The following is a 15,547-nucleotide window of genomic DNA, read 5'->3' on the forward strand; positions in this document are numbered from 1 at the left end:
CCTAAGCAAGCGCGTAAAGCATCCCCTGGAGGGACCAGCAGTCTGTGCAAGCATGCAGCTGATGCTACAGCACAGCCTAGTAGCTCTGAATGCAAAATAACAAGGAGGAGGTTGACGGGGCCTTTCTCTCCTGTCATTCCTTGTAATTTAGGTAAATATATTCTGGGATCAAAATACTCTACATTTCCTGAGAAATTATGATGCCAACTTCACCAAAGGCACAAATGTATCTTTTTATCAGCTTTTTCAGAGGCTTGATTTTTCCCTTGTCTAGTGAAGCAGTGTTTCAAATTCCCAAGCAAAAGCCAAAGAAAGACCTTCCAAGCTAGAGTTTTGTTATTTTCTGAAAACCTGAACTCAGAGAATTCACATCCAGAAAGTATTTATCAGATTGTCTCATACAGTCCTCTTACTTCTCTCACTCAACTCCCAGGTCACAGCCAAAATGCTGACTGTTACTTCTTCTGGCTCATTCTGCAAGATTTCATATGAAACTAGTTTTTCCCTTTTCCCTCTGGAGGTTATTGTAGTGTCACTGAACTCCTTTCCATAAACTCAGGCCTTGGGAATCCTTAAATAGCTAGTCTGCATCCTCACTGTTTATGATTGAAGAGTGTTTGCCAAACAACAGTCATGCCAGCCTCCCCCACAACCATTGAGACATAATCCATTCTTTATTTTTGTTCTCATAAATTGCTTCATCCAGACCTTTAAAAAAATACTTCATTTTCCTCTCTGACTCTTTTACCTTTGTTTCAACATATTTCAGGTAGGCAGTTGGCTGCAACACTGGATGGGAATCTCTGTATTGGATTTACCTTTGGAGACCTGAAGGGCAAGACCACTCCATCTATTATTGCATAATTTGATTTCTGCACTATTTTTTTATCGCCAGTTCTACCATCAGGAAGCCACAGGCAAAGACAAGCTGAAGGCAGGGTATTCTGGGTACTCCCTGAGGCACCAAAGTCCTTGAGTTGTGTAGTTATTCTTTTTTTACAGATCTTAATTGCGCTAAAGGATGTTGGAAAATGTCTGGAGGTCAGTGCTTGCATGTGGAGAAGATACTCTGTGAATTGGACACCAACTGAATTATTATCGGTGATTTTGGGGACTGAACTGTCTCTTAAGCTATTTTGGAAAATCATTCTAGACACCTACCTGTGCCATTAGGTATCTAAACGGTTTTGAAAAAATGTCTCCTGATTTCTAAGGGTCTTGGCAGAAGTCAATGTGACGTCTTTCAGAGTGCTGGAAATTCTGAAAATATCTGCTGAATAACAAGGTTTTGAGTCCCCAGTTCCAGGTAGCTAAAAAAAAGTTATTTGCAGAAGATAGATGGTGAAATTTGGTCCCTAGAATCTGAGACATCTTCAGTCTTGATGCACAGACCAAGGTTATCCAACCCTACCCTCTCTCTGACCATGTGAACGCGGCATTCTTTGCACTGATGGAGAATAGGTTAAGGCTGTATTTTAAAACATAGATGCCTCTCCCCCTGCCTGCCCAGCTGGAAGTGCCAAGCACTGATCTATCTCTCTGCATTCATCAGGCGTTTAGCACTTTGGAATATCAAATTCCCCAGCTGTTTCAGATGGAATGCTGTAAAAATAGGGCAGAGAGAGAAATGCACCTGATCTTTATAGAAAGAGCTTCCTCTGGTAAGCATAAAGAATGACTGTATAGCCTGAAGGTATTCGCACTCCAGTAGACTGAGCTTGTCAACTCATTCTGCTTGGGACACAAAACAGCCATCAGTGAAGAACAGAGTCAGATTTGGTTTGAAAGGCAGCAACAAAATGCAGAAGTTCTGGTCTCCTTAGTAAAGCTGACTTGTATGTGCTTTACTTTATTCTCTCTAGCAGCGTCCCATGGAGAAAGGCTTAAGCAGATGAAAAAAATAGAGTTCTCTTTTTTACCCAGTAGAGAATTAACTCCTCTGAGGTCTCCTGCGAGCATACAACCTTCTCCTATGCATCGGAAGTCTCCGCAGCTGAGTATTTCCACGCCTCTGGCTCTGCAGAGCATTCAGTCGGATGGGAAGGATGGTTTTGCTGATGACATTGAGGCGTTCGTTCAGTTCTTCTAGCCTTTTCTTGATCGACTGGACTTCCCTCACGAGATTGTCCACAGCCGCAGAGACAGGGCGGAGACTACAGAGAGAGTAATACAGGAGAATAACTCAGTGTGGGGAGTGTTCCTGAGCATGAGAAAGAATTTACCATGGCCTTGTGTTTGTTGGTGGGGAAGTTGCAAGGAATCGTTAAAAGATGTTTGCAAAGCCACCCTGACCCTTGGGTGGTGGGAACTCATCAGAGATGCCCCCGTCTGAACTCAGGAAACCATGAGCTTCAGGACCAGCAGGGGGAACATGCTCTTTCCATTGCCACCAAAGCACAGCTGGCTCAGTGCGAAATGACAGCTGGTTTATGACCTCCCAGAAGCACTTCACAGCACTCCTGCTTTAAGGGGGGAGATGAAAACCATCCTGCGTGGCTGGAACCAGCAGGGGCAGAGAAGAAGAGAGCAGCAATGCGTGGGATCACCTGTGAGGACTTCCCAACAAAGGGCAGGCTGCTGCGTGGCATGGTGCAGCTGTGATTGCACAGCTCTCCGGTCGCTCCAGCCTGAGCTGAGGGAGGGGGAGACCCAGGTTTTACATCAGGATTTGGCAAGGTGAGGGCTGCACTAATGCAGCAGTGTGCTTGGGAGTAACCGTGTCCCTTCCCTTGGAGGGCTTCCTCAGTTTCCCTTTGGGTGTTATGAAGCTCTGATGATCATTTAATCTTACCTAATATTAATTAGTACTAATTAGCCTCGCTCTTAACCAGGAGCAGACATGGAGGCTGGGCCAGTGATTCCCATGGGTTACTGTCAGTCCTCAATATTTCTAATGGACCGGCCTGTGTTCTTACCAGCAAAGTCTTAATTCAAAGCCCTATGCAGGAGTCACGGCTGAATAGTCTCATTACGTCTCCCTGGAACTAAAGTTAGAGCTTTCCAAATACATGACTTAATATCGGCCCTGATAATCTTAGGCACCAATGAATTTCAGCAGTGGCAGTATGAAAGCTGTGATGAATTCTGTGCTAGTATCAGCAGCCACCATGCAGTCAGGGAGAAATCCACTTGATGCTAAAGGCCAACATATAATCCATCAACTATATCTTCTTGAACTCCTAATTTGTACAGATACTGTGTGACCTTCTGACTAGAGCCATTTTATTCTTCTAACCTTTTGTCCTCAGCTGGTTCAGTGCGTAGCAGTGGTGGACAGATATTTTCTTTTTCCTAAAGAGAAAGCTGAGTTATGGAAGAGGAACACTTGCTTTAGGAACAATTCTGATTTAAGAGATACTTAAGTTTCTGGTATTCCCTACTCCTCTCACTTTCCACTCTGCTTTTCCACTCTGTTTCTGGAAATTTCAAATTAAATTAAATTTTGTGATAGTGCGCTCAGTCATTAATATTTCCTGCAATACAAAGGGGCAAATACGAGGACATGGACTAGCGAATAGCCTTCTCCGACCTGGATGTTACAGAGACTGAAATCAAAAATATCACAGGCCAAATCATCTTCTCCCTGCCCTGTGGCCAAGTCCATGTGTGGATTTGTAGCACAATTCATTTTTCCAGCCTGTTCTCACAGCAGTGAGGTGCCGATGACAGCCTAAATTTTCTTTAGGATAATTCTTATAATACATTCATGGTGATTGAGAATATTTCATACTAAATAGTCAGCAGAATATTCAGTTTACTAGAGTAATCAGAGCTGCTAGTACAACAGATACCAAGACAGTGCGATTCATCCCCCCACAATTGAGCAATCTGAAGGTTCACCGTAAAGAAGATGAATCCTGCTCAAGGAAGGACACCCAGGAGAGGACTGAATCCCACCTCCAGATGAAGGAAATTACCTGGAGAACTCGGGCAGTAAAGCATTCGGGTTGTTCAGCAGGGTGTGTTTCATTTGCCAGAAGATGCTATTTCCCCATTTCTCAAGGGTTTGAGTAATGCTATTAATGCCTTCTATGTTGACCTTGTCAGCTAAGTTGGCAGCATGTCCATGGAAGAGAGGAAAAGAAAGATGACAGAACAAGAAAACATGAGCCAATGGTCTGAATTTAATTCCCCTCCCCATCACTTGAACTGAGTTGCAATGAAATGACAAATATTAAACATATGGGGGATCTAAATTAAAAAGCAGATAACTCTCCCCTACGGTGTAATTCTCTGCCTCTGGTTGCCTGAGTTTTTTTCTGCCACTGGATACCCTAGATGATTATTCCTAAAAATCCAAAAATCTCATGAGTTTCCCAGGAATCAAGAAAGACCACTCATGAATTACCACTGTGTGTCTCACTCCAAGGACACAACAGTCAGATCTTCATCCCTGAGTTAGCGAACGCCTCCCAGGCTGAGCCACCATCACCACCTCTTACCGCCTTCTCTGTAGTTCCATTTCTGATGCTGGTCCAGGAAGTCCTCCTGGGATTTACTGCAGGGCAAGAGGACGAAGAAGAGGAAAAGAGGAAGAGTCACCATGGTGGCTGTTCGTAGGACCTTGACTTTTCCCTGCTCTGTGGAGACAAAAAATGTTTCAGACAGCTTTATTTCTCTTTTTCCTCTCCTTCTCCACTTCCCACCTGTCCCCCCAACACGAAATTTCTCTCTGATGATGTATTTCTTTAAAATGTTGTTCAAGGTGCTCAGCCTAGCTTTTACAGAAGCACCGGGACTTTTCTTTTTCAGAAGTACAATCCTCCTTACTTTTTTTCAAGCCACTGAGTGATACAGAGATGCTTCATCAACTGTCAGCAGCTAAGAAAGCAGCTTTGCTTCATATGTAGCCATGTTGGGATAGAACCTTATAGCTATAAATGTTCTATGAATGTCAGGAGGAGGTACTATGAAGTACAGAAATAGCTGCATCCCCACTTTACAATTAGGGAAAGCAAGGTTCAAAACAGTCAAGCAATTCAAGGATTTAACAGAGGCCAGAACAGGAAATTGTTCTTTTTGATCTGATCCACTGACCAGTGGTAATAACTGAGATGTTGCCCAGCGATGCAGCCTCAAAGACAAGCCCACCCCGCCATGTACTGTCTCCACCTTGCCCTGGTGTCAGGGGGTCAGTTCCTCCTGAGCACATCTGCAGAGCAGGCAAGACAGATACATGAACTCATGTGAGCATTTACCTAAACTCCTCATCTTTTGAGTTTACCATCATTCCCAAGCCACAATGAAAGTCAACCTTAACCTACAGACCCTACAACCTACGGTCAGCCCTAACCTACAGACAAGTACCATCTCTAACTGTAAGAGGATAGATCAGTCTCTCCACAGCCCATGCTAATTTGTTATTCTGTCTTAATTAAGTGGTCTCTCAGTGTTGAATCTGGTATTTTAATTTTTTTAAAATATCATGAACAGCTGTTCTGGTAGAAACTGGCTGGAAGTATCAATTATGCATATATCGCACATAGCAAACAGAAAAAAATGCATTGCCAAGTTCATGGGGTTTACTGATGATTTCAGTCATCTGTAGTCACAGTGATGGAGGGGCTCATGTGAGAAGCAGGCATATTGAGAAAATCCAAATTATTCCGTTTTTCAGGCACATGCATCAAAAGTCTAAGACCTCACTGCAAAATATGAGGACACTAAGTTGCTTTTTGCATATCATATAACCCTCATCTCCTAACCATCTGGGAAGAATTCAGCCACCTCAAAACCTACTAGGAGCTGTAGCAGATAAAGCTGTACATAAATAAATCCTTTTACTTTGTGCCTTTCTTACATTCAATCACTAGTGTATCTTAATTACAACTGCATTTGTTTTTCCATATATTTAGAATAGCAGTATGAATATAGCCATACTGATGGAAAATGTCATGCTACTTTAAAAATACCACTTTCCACCTGTCAGGAGGTATTTTGTATTCAGTATTCTTCTTCTAATTGCACTATTAATTTAAAGGAAAAAAATAAATTACCTTCTTCCTATCTCACACATACATACACCTCTTCTTCCCCCCCAACCCAGAGCTGCCAAAATGAAGATCTCTAAGAAGGTCTAATGATGTCGCGGAGGCACACAATGAAAAGGTCTCCATGGACCTTCTTGAAACTATTTGCATTGACACCACAGTTCCTCTGCCTCTCTGCTTTTCCAGATAAATACTCCAGCCTTTAGCCATTTGTTTGGGTTTTTTTCCTCTTTCTTTTGATGACTGTTCACCGCACATGCCTTTTTAATCTTCCCTGATGGGAAAGGACTTAACAGACGCCAACATTTCTAATTGCAAATGATTTGAAAATGCTGCCAACATCAAGGAGGCAGCGTGGCTTCCCAGCTGATTTTAAAACATCCTGAAGAGATTGTCCATTCCTTACCCTTTCCACCTCCCACCTGTTTCAGTACCCTAGGGCTGGGATACTTTGATCTTTCTGTATTTGTTAAAAGGAGGGTGGTGATAAATTCCACCTACATCTGATACTGAAAATCCACCCTACTTGATCTCAAAACTTTTCAAAACATCAGGTGTCCAAATGAGTCACAAGACCGACACAGTCTGTTTGCAGGGCCCTTCACAGTCCAGTTTCTTTGTAGCTTTGCTCTCTGCGTTCCTGAGGGCCTACTGTAATTTATTATCATAGTAAACATCAGGTTATAATCATCTTTGAAATAGATATCGAAGACACTTACACAGAAATTGAGCACTCTTGCTTCTCCTAGGTGGAATTGTAGGAGGCAAATGGATATTCGCTAATCAGGTTTCTAGCAGAAAAAGTCTGCAGGGTCATCTGTAATAGGAACCAGATCCCAAGCCTGTTGCAAATACGTCTTCAGATCTGTTGCAGTGTTGCGCTGGAAAATACTGTCGGGTAGAACAGGGATTGACAAGCACGGAAAACGCTCTCACAGTAACAGTAACAACATAGTAGCTTTGTTATTGTTACTATTAATTACAGTAATATGGCATGCTCTCTGTCAGAAAATTACATCATATTCTGCCCTTGGAGCAGGATAGGCTCAGTGATTCACTGGACAGTCCTTTCATCTGCAAGCAATGAAGCCAGACATATTCGTCTCATTATTACACAATATTTCTTTTTCTTCTTTTAACTTCTCAGTTCCTCGCTCTGACATGATAAAAGAGCACTGCTAGCTCGATACCCCGAGCTCAGCCCTGCTGGGATCGGCAGTTGTGCCATCCAAGCCTGAATCCTTGCCCCAAAGCAAAGAAGCCCTGCCAGGATTTGAACTCCCTTATCTGTCCCTCTCCCGTTCACCCTTTCTGTTTCTTGCTGCTCCAGAAAACTCCATTTCCCATGCTTATCCCTCCTTACACGCAGTGGGGAATGACGACAGAGCACTGAGATTTCCCATGTTTTGCCACGCTGAGGGAAAACAGGTGATGACTTGAGTTCATTACTGCCCATGGGCATGCTGCCTGCTAGGATTTGGGGACGTTGCCTAGGTTCTCCTCTCCCAGTGCCAAACTCAGCTTCATTTCAGAGAGCCCTTTCTACCCTGAAGCCCGAGGAGAACACGCTGTTCTACTGCAGACACGCGAGGTGTTGCATTACGATTCAGAGCTTGCCTGCCCCTTGTATATCAAGAGGGCTCAAAACCTTTCCCTCCACTTCTGACTGCTCTAAACGCATACGCTCTTCCTGATGCCATGCGTGTACATCCCAGTGTGTTAGCTCAAACCTATCCTTGCTTTGAGATGAGGATTTTGTTGATTAGAGTTAGCAATCACTGTAGCGATACCTACAATGAAGGAATTTTTTTTTTTGCTGCAATATTGGACTGCAAGTGAATTGGCTTTTTGGTTTTCATTTGAGACCTTTTCTCCTCTCATAATTTTCCCAAGTTGTTTTCGAGTTACTTTCAAACTAAAGCTAAAGAGTGATATTGGGTTTTGGGTTATTTGCAGAGAAAGAAAATATTCTTTTAAATGAATCAGGGAGTTTGAGCTCAGGTAAGTCATAAATACATAAAATGTAGCTCTCACTCCAATGGTAATGGATATTTAAAGATCAAAGTAAGTTTAAGATTCTCAATTTTGTAAAGGATCTCAACAGATAATAAAGGTATTTTTGCAGACTGTTGGAATTTCTCTATCTTTATTTCCATATGCAATATTTTAAGAATATTTTAAGGTTATATTACTTAAACACACCCAACTAAATGTTCTGTTTTATATATAAAGTCAAAGAAGGTTTAGGTGCTATAAACTAAATAGCTCCACATTAAAAAAAACCCCACATATAGTAGCTGCACACAATTTCTCAGTTAATGCCAGTTCTGCCAGAGCTCCCAGGCTGGGATCCTGAAAAGACTCTGAGCTTTTAGAGGACAAAGCTGCCAAGACTGTGAGTCCAGAACAATCAAAGAATTTGCAAGCTCTACTTGCAAAGCGGATGGCATTTGTTAACTCTCCAAGCCAAAAAAAATCAGGGTAATATAAACATTAGCATATGCTTGTAGTATTATGTAATGGTGGAAAGATCAAGAAAAATGCCAGAAGCAATTTAAAGAATTGGATCCTAAAATATTAACCCAGTCACAGTGGTACATCTAGAATACCACCTGTTTCAAAAGTCCTTAAAAATCCATCGTAACGTATTATTCTTCCATTTATATGTGTGTGGATATAATGCTATATATATTGGTACATGAGCACACCCAGCTTTGCGTTATGTAGGAAAAACAATATCTTGACTTTTTCAAGTTTGGCAACATACTTGAGTTAAATAGTGCTTTTACATATAATTAGGAGTTACACTGCTTATTTTCTACCTGGATGTTGTGTGAAAGCAAAGAGCACCTGAATCCCTCAAATAGCCTCACCATTCTGCTATAAACAAAGGGATCTGATTGACAGCCCCGATGACTGACAGGTAGGGTGATGCTGTTGCCGGCAGGCAGGCATACTGATGCTAAAGAAGAAGTAGTAAAAAAAAAGCCATCCAGGTGCAAAGCACACATCTACTGCAAATCATAACCTTAGTAAAATACTGTTGGTTTTGAGGAGGTAATATCTACCTTCTGCTTCTTCTCCAGGTGTACCTGCTCTTCCAGGATATGTCTTATCTCCATCTGTCTCTCATTTGGAGCTTGGTGCTCCCTCTAAAGAAGTTTCCTCTCTCTCCATGGATAGGCACACACGGACCTTGCACTCTCCATATCTGCCTGTCTGGCTGTCTCTAAGGGTTTGTTCACTCTTCCTTTCTCCCTCCTTTCACTCTGCACACCCCTGTTCCCTGGAAATGTAGGTAGCAATCCTCCAACCTCCAAATCCATGCCAGTCTGCATGTGTTCACTCCTCTCCTGGCCCTTCCCACAGGTGCCTTTAGAGTCCCTCAACTCAACGAGCTCTTTCTGAGGTGCACGGATGTAGTTCCTCCAGAGGAAGAAACAAAACATTCCTGGGAAAGAAGGCAGAGAATTGCATACAAGCATTACCTGTGCTCTTGAGGCCAGTCCTTCTGTGACAAGGCTTCCAAATCTCTGCCTCTCTGCTCCTCTTCTCCTCACCACCCCCTCTGCATTTCAGCTTGCGATGAGTGACGTGTCCCTCTTCATTTCCCTGCTCTCCACGTTTTCACAGTCTTTCCCTGGAGCCTCCTCCAGCTGTACCTCTCCTACCCCTCCCTCCCACTCCTGCAAGCTAGCCATCTCCCCCCACACATGGGGGCCTTATGGGAAGGAAAGCCTGGGCGATGGAGCCCCTCTTGAAAGCAGCTCCATCCGCAAGGACACCAGTATATGTTTGCCCCTGGTTCTTTTGGGCAGCTCTCAACCGCTGGCTCTCCGGCACAGCTGTACGACTTCTCTTACTAGTCACAGTTTCCACGATGCAGCGCTGCTCTCTGGCTGCTTGAACCCTCCGGCCATCCAGCCATGAATTTGTTCACCGCGTTGTTCCTGCCTTTTCACAAACATGCCAATTAATTCCCTGCTGATTAGTTCATTCCTGATGCGCTCTGCCAAATCTATTTCTGGTGGAATAAACAAGGAGGGATGAATCGGCTGCAATGTTGTTATTTCCCCCCCCCACACTTGCCCCCCCTCCCCCAGGTCTGTGCCTGCCAAATCAAACAGGCTCAGGTCTGGCCAGCACTCGATAAAGAGATTTCAGAAGAAACACAAGGTGTTAAAGGGGTGATTTTTGTGAAGCAGGTGGTGGATCCCTGACTCTGGTCCTGTTTCCATGTCAGACCAACATTTTGCCGTGCTTTGAGAGGATGTGCAGCCGCGACAGCCTGAAGCTGCACAGTCGCTGCACACCCAGGCTCATGACTAGACCCGTGGCACTGCTTGCGAGTGCCTTGGCCAAATCTGCATTCTTCCTGATAGTACTTCTCCAGTATCAGCTGGCAACGACACCCTCTCTGTTTCCTGACCAGCCTATTCTTATTTAACTCCATTTTCCACGGCCAAAATCTCTGCACTCAGCAGTGAGAAAAAAAGATGCTTTTCTCACAGGGCGAAGGACTGCCCAGCTGCTCAGAATAAAAGCAAACACCCAGAAGTAAGGAGCCAGAGGATATGTGCAAATGTTACAGACAGAGAAGTTGCAAACACGGTATTATGATCACAACAGAGCGATGCTGGTTTACCCCAGGTGAGGAGCCGATCGGGAGGAAAGCCGAGTGGCATCCTTCCAAGCACCGTCCATAAACATCAGCCAGCACTATCATTTCAGTCAGCCACTTAAATCCACTCAAGAGAGAGGTCCAAGAGGGACCACACTCAGGGGTATCTGGTTCTCTGACACCAGAAGCGTGTGGTTTTGGCTGCTCCTGCTCCCCTAGTCCAGCTGGCTCTGTGGCAGGGAAATTTCTGAGAAGACTGCCTTGTTTATGGAGCCTTGCCACCGAAGCAGCAGGATACTCATTTGCAAAGTTATAAAACACCAGTTTTCAAAAGCAGCCCACAACATACAGGCTTAACACAGACCAGCCTCCGGAGGAACTGGAAACCTATTTTTTCAGGGCTCAAACAAGCAAACAAAAATGTCCAGGCAACGGGCAAATAACCCAAACAATCATCTGCCTCCAGCTGTTCCCCATTCAGCAGGCAGCACACACAGCCCTGCTGCGCTGCCATTGCAACTCCCTGCGAAGAGGAAACGAGCTGCTGACAGTCAGCGTGGGATGGGGATGCTGGATGGAAGAACGCTCCGAGCAAGAAGCTGTCCGCAGCATGGCACAGAGACACCAGCTTAGCAAACCTGACAGGGAAACCCACACAGGTGCAGCAACGCGCTCCTGGAACCCCGGTCCAAATCCAGCCTGTGCTGGTGAAGGGTCGTCAGCGTGTGCCCGATGTCCTGGCTGCGTGCTGACGGCATGGTACCACAGGAGCGTGAATCTCAGAAATTCCCCATGCCCTGTGCTTCCTCGGGGATTTGTAGGGGAAGCAGGACAGGAGGGAGCTATAGCACTTCCCTGTCTCCTGCCTGCTACCATCCACATTCCCAGTGATGTGACAGGAGCGCTGCCCAGCCCACCGTCATCACCATGGCTGCATTCAGATAAGGACACCAAACGCCCACGTGCCATCACTGTGCCACACTAAGCAGAGACTGGGCACTTTAACACAACCAACTAACAAGAAACTCCTTTTTTTTTTTTTTTTTTTTGTTGCCACATCTCTGTGACTGTGTTGTAAGCAACGGCAGGGTGTTTGATCTGTTCTCCTGCCTGAAGACTGCTGCTTGCAGTCAGTTTCCTAAACTTGAGTAGCCTCAGCATGAAGCTTGCTTGTGATATGCAAACACGCTATTGCACATGTCTGTCTGTGGTTCTCTCAGGACACAAAGAGTTCCAAGACAGCAAAATCCCCCTGGTAAGAGCAACATCTGCAGGAAACATCTGTGCTCATTTTCCTAGACCCCAATTTAGCCTGCAGCCTTTGGGCAGGTGCAGATTAAGCAAGCCGAGGGCAAAAGGGGTTCAAATCCTGTGCCTTGCAGTTTGCTTGCGCCCAGGGCCATGTGGAATTGCAGCAGCTGTGAAAGTCTCCTCAAAGCTGCTGCTGTGTCTGGCCCTGGCTGCCATATACACACGGAACCAAAATACTCCCAGGGTGCAAAAACTGGGCACTGTGAGTGAGACGCAATCGCAGAGGAATTCCTGACACCTCCCAGGGACCAGAGGGCAGGCTGGCTCTGAGCTGCAGGGCTGGAGACCTTTTAAAAGTCCACACATGAGCCACCAGGGATTTCGGTAAAGCTCTGACATGCCACAGATGCTCCTGTGCAATTATTAGGATTATCAGTCTTCGGAGCTGCCCCAGGGACGGACGGCCACTGCTGGGCTCTGAGTTGCTTCAGACCCATGTGCAAGCTGGAAAGCAGCCTGACTGAGACATCTCTCTCCCCAGCCTGGCTTATGGAGCCGGTCACCTCCACCACCGCAGTGCCTGTTCTCCTGCCTGCCTCTGCGCAAACTGCCATTGCTTGGAGGTCTCACCCACGCAGCTGCAGTTACTTCTTTCTCACATGAGATCAAGGCAAGTGCTGAGCACCTGTGAAGTGTTTGCTCTCCCCTCTAGTACCACTTCATGCCTGCTTTGGACTGCTGCAAATGAGTGAGTGAAATGTCTCTGTTGCATGAGGCTTCCTCCTTTGTCCAGCTGGGATGACAGCAAGGGCTCTCTGCCTGTCACTGCTCCAGGCACGGGCACCTGCAGGGGGGCTCAGATCGCCCATGGCATGGCCACAGGCTCACGCTGGGAGGCAAGGCTGCCAGAGCAAGCCACAAAGAACAACGAGGGACACAGGCCTGGCATTTAGAGCCTACACAGAACTTCACAGCACGCATCGACCAGGTGTAACCCACCTGGTCAGAGGGAAGAGGGTAACTCCCAAGGGTGCATCAAGATGTATGCTTGGTGCTGAGCAGTTTGCAGGATTTTGCAGCAGATGCTGACACCCCTTGTGCATAACATATCCTCTCAGCACCTGCCCGCTCCTCCTCTTCATTTATTGCTTCTCCAGTTCACACACCACTGGGCACTTCCCTCCAGGCTCACAGCCGCAGGACTCCCTGGCATTGGCAGAACAACTCTGGGACCGGAAGAGTCTCTAGAGATGGACCCATCAGGGGCTTGGCTGGGGCAGCCCCCCCACAGTACCTCCCTCGACTAACACACGCCGTGCCTGCCCCGTGAGACACCACACTGCCTTGGGACTGCACAGCTGAAACCTTTGCAGAGCTCCAGCCACCTTTTAGCCTTTTGCTCATGCTGGGGTGTACAAAGGGCTGGCATTGGTTTTACTGTCTGGGCTCATCAGAAACTCTGCAATCATCTGCACTATTTAAAATCGCCTGAAGCGTGCTTGCTGTAGGTACCATCAAACTTGGAGTGTTTTGTACCTGCTAGAAATGTTTTCGTGACTTTTCCTGGTTTTACTTGCATCTGTTATTTCTTCCTGTTAGCCTTCACTGCTTGATTGCATTTTATTTTGTTGTTTGAACAAGCATTTCCTATTTATTGCAATATTTGCTCCCACCTAAGTCCTCTGCCATGGAGAGACTCAGCCAGGCCCGGGAAGAAAGAGGATGGTGCTCCTGGCCCTGTCCATGCAGCCATGCAAAGGAGAAGGGGCAGGACAAGAAGAAGAGGTAAAAGCATTAGCGTAGCACTAACAGAAGTGCAAAGATGAAGGTTATTTCTTCCCTCTGGACACCTGGAGGAAGGGACAGCTGGGAATAGCTCCTGTCCCAGCAGCTCATCAGTAGGTGCCTGCCCCTGTGATCTTACTGCAGAACTGCGTGTGCAATCACTCCATTGCTCTGCCTGAGCGACCTGCTCTAGCTTGAGGACCTTCAACAGTAGTGTTTAATGTGGGTGTTTTCTGTATCAAGGAGCAACTGGAGGTGTTCTTGTGCGGGCAGGCTGGAGAAGGCTGTAATTTCTGGCAGAAAGGTGGCAAGAAGCAAGGCAAGAAGGGGTGTGAGGCCTCACCGGTTAACCCTGCCCCGCTGCAGCCCAACCCAAATCTCTTTCTCCGTTTGTTGGCATTAGCCCCATCCTTTACTAAGTGATTTGCACCTGTACAGGGGGAACCACCGCACAAAAAGGTCAGCACTTTTCACTTGTGGGACATTCAGTGTAGGCTGGTCCAGTGGCTAAAGTGGAAGAGACTTGAACAAACTGATTGCAAGCAAGGAGGGGCGTTATGCGTGGCCTGTCCCAGAAAGAAAGGAGGGGGAAAAAGAGAAGATAGCTGCAACGTGGATGCAGGGCTAGAGTGCGTTATCTGGGATTTCTGGACATGGCAGCCATCCCCACATATTGTGTTCCTGCTGCTGTTCAAGGACATCACCCCTCTCCTTTCGTGTGGAGTGACAGGGAGAAGCTACTGAAAGAGGTGACACTGAAAAAGTTTCCTTATGGTGTGTCCCACCATTTTTGAGCCACGCGCAAAGTCTTCTGCGCTGGCCCTATTAGGTGGACCCTGGATATCGCTCCAGTTTGTGTAGGTCAGTTGAATATTGCATACCCACAGCAACTCCAACACAGACACATTTCAAAGGATGTGGATCAGGTCAAAAATCAGGGTGATCCAGGAGGGCAAAGCAAACTTACCTCAGGCAGGGTCTTCAATCTACACAGGCCAGCAGATGCCAGTGTGGGCAGAGAGAGCCTGCACAGGCTTAACAGTGATGAGGGGCTGGTGTTTGCAGATTTTCATGCTTTTTGGCTTGTAACATTTTTCAAAACGACCACACCGCCAACCCAAAGCTCTCAGTCTTCCAAGCTTAACCCCAAGTACCTCATTTTTCAGCATCTGGCTTTTTCAAACTGCTTTGGAAAAAATAAATACAATGAACAGCAACATTCACATAAATGAATGATTTATTTGCAACTTCAGTTTTATTTTCATAGCTTTTTGATTGATATTAGTACACTTGACAGGTCCAATTTATATGCAAATCAGCCTACATTCACAATGTAAAGAAGAAAAACTTCATTTCTCATGCTTTACAAATCATTACACCCTCTGAATACTTTGCTTAGTCATATGTTCCTCAAAAGCATCAGTTTTCACCACAAATCACTTTGCTGTCCATTGGCCTCACAGAGATCACAGCGCTTGGGGAACGACCCATTTTTGTGGGGATGCATGAAATTAAGAGTGGGCTATGCTGTACTGCAAATGTAGAAGCATTGTAAATGATGGGCTCTTGCAGTGTATGTGTGTGTGCCAGATGTTAGAAGATCACAAATGAGGACACCAGATTTTCCAGTTCCCGCTTCTGGCTGTTTTCTGCTGTACCTTTGCTCTCAGCTCTAATTGGTGCCAGAAGCATTTTCTTAGAAAGAACTTCTCTGCTGGGCAGCTCTTGTCCCTGCGTATCACAGGCTTTGCTAACTGAGCCTTGAAAAGGATCCAGGATCTCTCCTGTAAATATTTACATAGATACAGGACCGTCACTGCTCTTAAATCAAAAAGTGGAGGAAGGAAAATGGCATATAGAACAGAAAGACTCTGTGTTCAGAAAGACCTGGAAAGGAAGG

The sequence above is a fragment of the Larus michahellis genome, chromosome 1 (assembly GCF_964199755.1).
Source record: "Larus michahellis chromosome 1, bLarMic1.1, whole genome shotgun sequence".
NCBI classification, from domain to species: Eukaryota; Metazoa; Chordata; class Aves; order Charadriiformes; family Laridae; genus Larus; species Larus michahellis.